The 9994-nt window shown below is 42.0% G+C and overlaps 2 pseudogenes; one reads left to right on the top strand and one right to left on the bottom strand.

Annotated features, from left to right (window-relative positions):
- The first annotated feature begins 2872 nt into the window (after window positions 1-2872).
- Window positions 2873-3541, top strand: LOC139814825 (putative nuclease HARBI1; annotated as a pseudogene).
- Window positions 3542-4709: 1168 nt separating this feature from the next.
- LOC139814824 (uncharacterized) lies at window positions 4710-5812 on the bottom strand (annotated as a pseudogene).
- Window positions 5813-9994: the final 4182 nt, after the last annotated feature.

Raw genomic sequence — 9994 nt, 5'->3', positions numbered from 1 at the left:
GCGAGTCGATGGGCCTCCCTATGCTCTCCTGAGCATTAACGGCGGACGTGACGGCGTTATGGACGCGGCTGAGCTCATCGGCGGTAGCGGCTTTCATCTTCGCCACGGCGGTAAACGTGGCAAAGTTGGAGCGTATCAGCTCCTTCTTATTTTCATAATGTCTGCAGAGTATCGCCCACGCGCGATCGTAATTTTCGCCGGTGATCGTTAATGACTTTATCAACCTTTCAGCTGGCCCTTTGAGACACTAGCGGAGGTAGTGCAGCCGTTCGACTGGCGAAATGGACGACTGGTCGCCGATGACCGACCGAAAGAGATCCCGGAAGGACGGCCAGTCTTCGTATGCACCCGAAAAGTGCGGCAGTTGTATACGGGGCAGCGAGGTTCTCGACGCGCGCTCGCCCCCCTGCTCTGATGGCGCGGAAGGCGTGGAAGCTGGCGCGAGCTTTAGGCGGTTCGCCTGTTCGGACAGGACGCTATGCTGATGCACGTAAGCAATCTCGGCGTTGCCGAGCAAATCAGATTTGGCGTACTCACTTTTAGCGTAGCGGTCCTTGTAGCAGGCTCGAATCATGTCATGCTGACTTTCGAACTTTGCCCATAGGTCATCAAGGAGGCGAATGCGGGTCTCGATGGCCGAGAGGGTGATGTTCGCCTGACCCATCTTCCTCAGGTTTTCGACGGCTCTAGAGATGCGTCCGAAGAGCTCGTGTTGGCCGCTCAGCATGGTGCTCTGGTCAAGACTCATGGTGTCTTCTTCTTTCAGGCACTCCCGAGTTCGCGGTTGTCGGTGATAATCCGGCTCGAAGGACCAAAATGTTCGAGAGCGCGCGGTAGCGCGAGATAGCGCGAGGTAGAAAACGACCACAAAAGAAACAGCAAGTATAAAATTACACGGAAATAAAGAAAGTATATTCAAAGAACGTATTTACAATTATTTACAGAATTGTTCAAAGCCGTAAGTGATAGCGCGCACTGACGTGAGCACGGCAAAGCGGCGAAAAAGCAAGTGCGGATTGCAAGGCGAAAAGCGGTGTTTAAGCGGTGATCTGCGAGCGAAATGCGAAAAAGCCGTTCCGCGGCGCAGCGGCGGTCTTTTATCGCCTCCGAAATGAGGCTCCTTCCAGGCTGATCACCAAGAATTCCGGGAGGGTGATTGGCCATCGGGGCCCTACGTCACCGTGTGGACGTCACCGTTTTCACGTGACGACCCGACGGGAACGTTACTTGTTTTTGACTGCCTTGTTTATAGCATGGATCTTTCTTTTGTGAGAGCGTTGTTGTTTGACTTTATTATTGATGGCAATGTTAGAGATGTTTCCAGAATGCTAATCACGAAAGATCCATGCAATACTGAATATTACCGTGACACATTTTAGGCGAAATTTTAAGCGAATATTAATTACACGCATGCTTACGCGGACAGGCAACCGAGAACGGTTTTCGTGATATCACAATCTCAAACATTTATAAAATACAAATTGTGCGACTAAATAAAAAATGTGACTATTTGTAATTATATTATATATTATTAAAAATTGTTATAATAATTTTTTTTATTTAATGTAAAATTTACGACTGGAAAACATTTGCGAAAAACTTATATGTACGTTAATATAATTTTAATAGTTGCATGTCTTGTTTACATTATATATATATATATTTTTAAGATAAAATAAGATCTTTTTAAAAAGATAAAATATATTTTTAAAAAGATAAAATATATTTTTAAAAAGATAAAATAAAATATTTTAATCGAAAAATATAAGAGTTTCATCCGCCAATATTATTCAACAAAAATGGTGTTTATTTAGTTCGACACAATTTGCAAGTATAATTAGTAGGTACAACGTTCTGTCACGGCTGTCTATTTACTTGCCAATTGGGTCAATCTAAATAAACACCATGTTTTGTAAAATATTTTAACTAAGGAAAAACGCCGTTAAACGGTTAAGATTGGATCTTGGTTGCCTAATAATATTATTCGATTGAATTTAACGTATGTACAATTCTTCGTCTTAGCAAACCAACGCGTCATTCTCATACAGTACAGAGCTTGCAGTCACATTGCAGAAACGTTGTTTTAACGTTCCTGCAATGTGACTGCAAGCTTCTGTGCTGTATGGGTTACTTATGGACTTAAAACGTACGTAGTTTCAACCAAAGCAAGAATATGTAGAATATGTTACAAAAAATATAATATTTTAATGTTTTTTAGCAAACTGTTATACACGGCACGAAAGAAAACATGAGTAACGACAGAGAGAAGATTGCTAAAAAAGCAATCATTGTCATGGCAAAATCAATGGAAAGGAGCCTTTTGTCCAATTACGAATTATTTGATTCTGATTTATCATCTGACAGTGAAATTGAAATTTTGTTGACACTTTGCTCAAAGAAAAAGAAAAAGAAGGCCAGACGCATCCAAGACTATGTTGAACAAACCATTCATTATTTTACTAACAAACAATTTCTCACTATTTACTCACTATTATCGGTCCAAAAGTAGAAAATACTAGTGGAACTGGGAGACCAATGGTCCCAGCTGAGAAACAATTATTACCAATAATATGGCTATTAGCGAAGCCAGATTTTTATAGGTATGATAAAATATATATTGTTTTTTATTTATACATAATATATGAATTTTCGCTCTTTCTGCACGTCAAAAGCGAGTAATTCTTTGATTATAAGAGTGCATACTGTATATTATTTATTTATTTATTTTAGTTATTACTATTATTTATTAAGTTGAAATTAATTTAAAATTGATGTTCTTTTATATGACAACAAATTGATCGGAGAAATATTTGATTTAAGCAAATCTACATTGTTTTCCTGCTTTGTTCGAATTACGACAGCTTTAAATGTCATGGATCCTCAGATGATTCATTGGCCAACAGAACAGGAGCTTCCATTAATAAAAGAAAAATTTAAAGCTATGGCTGGAACTGATGGTGTCATAGGTGCTCTCGATGGAACATATGTGCCAATTAAAGCGCCATCAAAAGATGCCGAAACGTACATAAATCGTAAAATGCAATACACCATAACGCTGCAAGCAATATGCGATGCCAATTTAAAATTCACAGGTTGTTATACGGGATACCCTAGTTCAGTACATGACGCTAGGATTTTTAGAAATTCTGATATTTATCATTTGATACGTCAAAATCCAGAAAAGTATTTTCCACATGATGAATTTATTTTAGTAGATAAAGCATATCCTACTTTGAAGTGGTGTATTACTCCATATATGAATCGATAAAATTTAAGAAGACAGCAGGAGAAATTTAATACACTACTTTCGCAGACAAGGCAAACAATAGAAAGAGCATTTGCTCTCTTATTTGGCCGATTTAGACGCCTAAAATATTTAAATATGAACAGAATCGATTTAATATCCGGAACAACACTTGCGTGCTGCGTTTTGCATAATATATGCCTAGATTTTGGTGATGATTTAATATGCGAATACGTACAAGACGCACATGGACGCAATAGTAGAAAATCAACAGGAACAGATTATAAACAAGAGTGAAAATGAAAAACGAGTTGGAAATAAACGTCGGGATGCACTGTGCGAGGAATTAAACCGTAATGATGATCGATTATAATATCCTTATGCTCGGAGGGCGTTTAAGCGTTCCCCGGATTTGCGAATTGGTGCGAACTACGTGACTCGAAGGACCAGAGGAGATGTGTATCGTCAAAACGAATTAACGAAATTAAGCAAAATGCGACTCAGTTCGGGAGGCCGTCGTCTCCTGGAGAATTCGTCCCTCTAGCAAGCTCGTGGGCAGCATGTGCAGTAAGCGCAGACAAGGCACGGCAAAGCAAGGTAAGGCAGGGCAGCAAGCAAGACAGCAAGGCAAGCAAAGCAAGGCAGGCAGAGAAAGCGATCGCACTTCCGGAGAGCGAGCTCTACGTGGTCTCTTGGATGTTCGAGTGTGCACGTATAGCGTGTGCACCCCGAGACGTCGTGGCGATGAGTGAATCGTTCTCGCGGCGCTGGAAAAGAGTCGAGAGCGAGTACTTGCTCTTTCCTCCTGCGGGTGCCCTCGTGGGGTGAACGAGGGCAGCACCGATTGGTGAGTCGCGAAAATATCGATTTTACGCGTCGATCGCGATCCGCCGACGTTTTGCACGAGTCACCGAAAATACATAAAAATTATAGGTACTAGAAAGACTATTATATACTGCGAATATGAACATAAATGTGACTAGACTAATGACTACAATATATACAATGTGGCGAGCACCTTATGTTTTATTAATTTGATTTTTGTTAAATATTGCGAATTTTTTTGGTGCGACAAATGGTATTTAGAAATATATAATGCACTTTTATTAATACATATAAAAAAGTAGGATTATATACGGTTAAAAATAATATACCGTGCTAAAATAATATAGTTTTAATTTCGATCAACCGAGCGATTTTTAGGATTAACGCAGTCTACCGCATCTTTGGCACAGATTTAAAAAAATAAAAACTCAAGGCTTTTCTTCCCCATCCAAGAAAAACGACAAATTATTGAATCAAATATTGCTTAAATCATTAACACTCAATCTTATTTTTCTTAGATGCGTACTCTAATAATCTTCTTATAATCTATATTGACTAATATAATTAATTTATGATTATATAAAATATGTTATATAAAATAAACAAACCGGACGAAACAAAATTAAACAATCTCACAACTTTATAGCTTTTTAAGCAATTTGTCCATCATGTTTTCATAAGAATCGATACTTGATTGAAGCATTTTCTTTTTTTCTTCGTGGCTAGCTTTTTTTGTTTCTTCTCTTTCTTCAAGCATCACTCATTGTATTCGCTCTTTTTCGCCCTTTTTTTTTATTATCTTCCGCATCACTAAGATTTATCTGTGTGACTGTAAAATAGCAATGTAACTCATAATAAATAAAAACAGATTCTTAACTAAACACATTTATAAATAAGTAATATTTGTCATACCTTCGGATTTATTGTCATCTCATGATAAGCTATCTAATTTCGTTGCTTGCCATAGCAACAGAAGTAACATTGGGCTTATTTCCAAACAGTTCGTCAAGTTCCTCGAAGTTTTCACATTTTACTGGTGCTGCACCAGTACTTTTGGGACCCATATTGTCTATTTTTTTAAAGTACTTCTTTATATATTTTATTTTTTCTTTGCATTTGCTGCAACAAAATTATAGCCTTTGTGTTTCATATCGCAGGCAATTTTAGCCTAGATATCGTCCTTTTTTATGCAATTGGAATTAAAATCATCTTTGTATTTCTTGTACAAGTATAGAAACATTGCTCTACTTTTATCCGTCCACAAGCTTTTCATTCCTTTATCCGGAGTTCTTCCATTACTTTCTTCTAAAACTCTCGGTTTAGTATTCTCATCAGTTTTCTCTAATTGTAAGTTAGAAGTGAATGTCGTACAGCGAGAAAAATTGGCTGCATCACTGAGATTTATATGTGTGACTGTAAAATACCAATGTATTAATAATACATAAAAACAGATTCTTAACTAAACACATCTATAAATTAGTAATATTTGTCATACCTTCGGACTTATTATCATCTCGTGATGAGCTTGTTATCGCGACATCAATATCTTTTTCGGGTAACATAATTTCGTATCCATACGGTTGCAGAAAAGTTTCAATGATGTTCTCATTCAAAGAGATAAAATCAATTTTACTTGCTGTAAAAGTACCGTTTAAAGGGGTTATATTACTTGTTGTATTAATTGTAAACATTTTAACAATTAACTTCGAATTTCCATAAAGCAAGGAAGTAGATATTAAGCATAAAAAAGCGTGTTTCAAAACAGAATTCGTGTCTATTAAGACACGACAAAGAGTAATGTAGATACACCAAACCTCTAATGTATATTTTGTTAATTTACTTATTTTGTCGCGTAATAATACTTTTGATATCTTTGCATCAAAAATTGGGGCTCTACAGGCGCCTTCTACAACTTCGTACAAAGTTTGGGATCGTGATCTACATTTTATCGCAGACATGTTTTCGAACTTCTTATATTCTTTCTCGTGACCTCGGGTCCGTTCCGTTTCACGCATATGCACGCATTTATCTATAGCATACGTAATGTTTACTACAGAAAATGCGCGCATCATGCGTGAAACGGAACGGACCCCTCGTGTAATACACGTGTAATACGCGAAAAGTGCGTTTCTGCGCATGACAGGTAAACTCTACCTCAGTCGCGAGCAGGGTACGTTGAGGAATGCCCTGGGTGCCTCAAAAGGCTTTCTGAACGCTATTGAGTAAAAGTAGCTTTTCTCCCGCTGACTTTCTGAACGAGTTTAGAGGCATTTTTACTCTGTGGGTAACGTTTACGAACGCAGCCCAGATCGGGCGCAGCGCTCGCGAGGGTTGACCAGCGAGCAGGATTTGCAACCCCGGCGCGCAGACGCGCGGGCCCAGCGTGGTCCCGCCGGGCCAGGAGAGCGGCACTGTCGCGCGAGCCAGCGTACGGAGAGGAACCACCCCCCCTGCCACCGCGAACTACTGGCTGCCGTGGAGAGTACGGAAATTTGCCACGCCGTACGTTACCGTGTTCATGCAGTAGTCGCGCACTTTACTCGTCGGGATCGGACGCCACACGATACGCTAATAATCGCGGTCGTCGGGATGTACCAGTACTTGACGGTACATTTTTTCGATATCTGATATCACCGCGAACAAGTGAAGACGCCATCGGAGCAAGACGTCGGCCAGCGATGGCACAAGATTCGCGCCCACGTGCAAGAAGGAGTTGAGAGACTTGCCCGTCGATACGCGTTGCGACCCGTTAAAAACGACGCGAAATTTGGTAGTGGTGCTCGCCTTCTTAAAGACACCGTGATGAGGTAAGTAAATGACTGGCTCACCTTGTTGTGGAGCGATCGCCTCCGTCATGTACTTAAGGTCCTTGTATTCTTTTAGGAAGGTCTGCACGGAAAAAAAAATTTGGTTGAATTAATTGGAAATCTGGTTGAAACAACCTGACTGTTTGGTGAGAAATGAACGATCCATAATTTTCATTAAAGTAACCAGACAAATTTGGTTAGTTGCATTCTGGTTGAAGTAACCGGACACATTGGATTGGATGTATCCTGGTTTCGGCAACCAGGAGCATTTGGTTGATTGTAAATCCGATGTCTTATCCACCTTATTAGTGTACTAATAAGCTGTATAATAAGTCTCGCACACATGACACAGATATACGCGGACGAAACGAAGAGATGATCGCACAAATGCAATCACGCTTTATGACCGTGAACGCAATCGTGCAACAAGATCGCGCTCCGAGGTTATAGGACGTCGAGGCGGTTGAGAGAGTCGGCCGAAGAGGACGACCACGACGGCTCGCGCCGCCACGGAAGCCTCGCAGCAAGGAAGATCCGCGGGAGTCCAAGGCACGGGACCGAGCTCGGATCCCGCGAAACCGGCGCGAGAACGCCGGCTTGATTCACCTCACCCAGGTCCGGCACGTCAGACAAACCCGCTTCCCGACCAAGCCCGACACGGCCCCGCTCTTCAGACAAAAGAAAATAGTTTCGCGCGAGCTTCAGTTTCAAAATAGGTCAAAATAACCAGACACTTGTCTGGTTATTACTGGACACGCGTGAACCAAACTATTGGATTAACGTGACATGTATGATTATGATAACCAGAAATTATGTTTAATTCCACCAATACTCCTTTAAACATACATGTCACGTTAATCCAACTATGCTCTTCTTCCCTTGTAGTTATAATAACCAGATACTTGTATATTATTACTACAAATGCACTAACCAAATTCTAAACGGTATCATACCCAAACATTCTGGTTGCGTACCAGAATATTTGATTACAATAACCAGAAATTCTGTTTATTTCAACCAAAAATTGCTTAACAAAACGCATCTTGTTAATTCAACCATGGTTGTTTTTTCCGTGTGGTATAGCTCGCCAAATCTGGGGTCCCTAGCGCTCCTAGCGGGTTCCGCTCCATGGACGTGAGGAGGTGCAGCGCTGCCCGACGAGTCTCATGGAGATCTGCTGGAGAAGATGACCAAGGAAGGCGCACCATGTAGCGTCCAGATGACAGCCGGGTGTGCGTTCGCACGAAGTGGTCCTCGCATTGCTGCTCGGCAGGAGTCAGGGTGGCGTGGCCTCCTCCTTCTGTTCCCAGAATCTCTGCACCAGGCTAGTGAGCTCGTGGTCGATGGCGGCGTGGCACGAAAAAGCTCCGTGTAGCGAAGCTGCAGTCGCGCCGCCGGAGATGATCCAGCCGAAAACAGTGCGCTGGGCGATGGGCACCTCAGGATTGCCTTTTCAAAGACCCTCCTCGAGGATGACAGAGCAGACCTCGGCTCCGAGCAGCAGCTCGATAAGATCAGTGGCCGAGACTGAGGGTCCGCCAATTGGAAATTGAGGAGGTGTGGCCAAAAGTCGATGTGTCGCAAGCCTGTGCTGTGGTAGAGCGACAGGTGCGGCAAAACGACGGCGATGGCCGTGTCTGTTGCTCCAGTCACATTGGACGTTAGCTGCAGGGTGACCTTCCCTCGAGCCGTGCCGGAACGAGTCCCTCCGATGCTTAAGATGGCGAAGGTCGACTTGGTGCGCTGCAGCTTGAGTCGTTGCGCCAGTGCCTCGGATATCAGCGAGACCTCTGAGCCTCTGGTCAATCAGAGATCTCACCGCGTGAGGAGTTCTATGGCGGTCGCTGATGAAAAGGCGTGCGGTGGAGTACCAGTCCCCACCAGGTGGGGGGCCAGTTCGGGCCGGATGCTCCGAGGGGGGAGCGGGGCGGGGGGGGACTTGATGACGAGGGGGGCTGGGGAAGGGGGGGTTATCAGGGTTTCGGCGAGCGCGTCGGGACATGTTCTATAAACAAATGTCATCTCGCGTCGATGTTCGGCCGACAGTATTTATAAACAGATATCCTTTCACACTTCAGATGCGAGCGCCTATGACAGGCAGCTATAATTGATGACCTGCAACTAGCATGACGCAAATGTCCTTTTTATTTTTCTTTCTAGAAAGAGTATTCATTCGCGGGAGAGCGGGGGGGGGCATTAGGGTATAATATCGACAAACGTCGATAACAGAATTTATAAACAAATATTATCTCGCACTGCAGATGCGAGCATCGATGGTCGACGTAGATACTTGGCCAAAAATTGTAGGCGATTCAACCTTAGATGTACGTTAAAAAACTCCGAGATATACGAGGTAAAAAGAGAAACAAAGAAACGCCGAAAAAGAAAGTTAGCCCTAGAAGATATAATTTAGAAACAAATAGCGTCTGGCACATTATGTGCATCCCTACTCTAAATTTTAACTGCTAGGACTGCCTTCATCATAGACTCATGGTGTAGTCAAGTTCGAATAGTGAAAGTGACAGTGCAAAGATGAAGCTAAAAATTACGTTTTCGTGTGTCGGGGTAAGTATTTTGTGCTGTGCATTAATAAAATTTGTGCTTTAAAATTTGTGTAATAAATTTTTGTTTTATTTTTTAGTACATAAAAGTTGGCGAATGGAAGATTGCAGAGGTACCTCAATCAAGGATGCAAATGCAAATGGAATTTGAGTTCACCCCATACGAGCAGATACTCCGAGAATGAGATACCTCTTTAACGAGTCAACGTTCGAAGTGCCCGTACATATAAGGGTGAGTACATCGAAATTTTCGAGGCTGTTACTCAGAAATTTATACAAATCGATAAACCGTAACTTTATGTCACTTCGCGAATTTGATCTTTCGGCGGTATCTTTAACGTGTTTCGTGAACGAGATGTATTTTTCTTTCGTTATCGGCAGTATGTCGATCGAGTCTTCGAACACGGTGGCTATTTCTTTTATGATAAAATGCACGTCGTAGCCAAATAAATTGTGGAGAACTATGGGAATGTAATGAGAATCTTTGTAATTTAGATTAGAGTTTGAATGTGCGGGACCTCTATAACGACCGGTCAGATGACAATGACCGCGTACTC

The sequence above is a fragment of the Temnothorax longispinosus genome, chromosome 6 (genome assembly GCF_030848805.1).
Source record: "Temnothorax longispinosus isolate EJ_2023e chromosome 6, Tlon_JGU_v1, whole genome shotgun sequence".
Lineage (NCBI taxonomy): Eukaryota > Metazoa > Arthropoda > Insecta > Hymenoptera > Formicidae > Temnothorax > Temnothorax longispinosus.
Note: the sequence above shows the minus strand (reverse complement) of the source record. Positions and strands in the feature narration are given on the sequence as shown.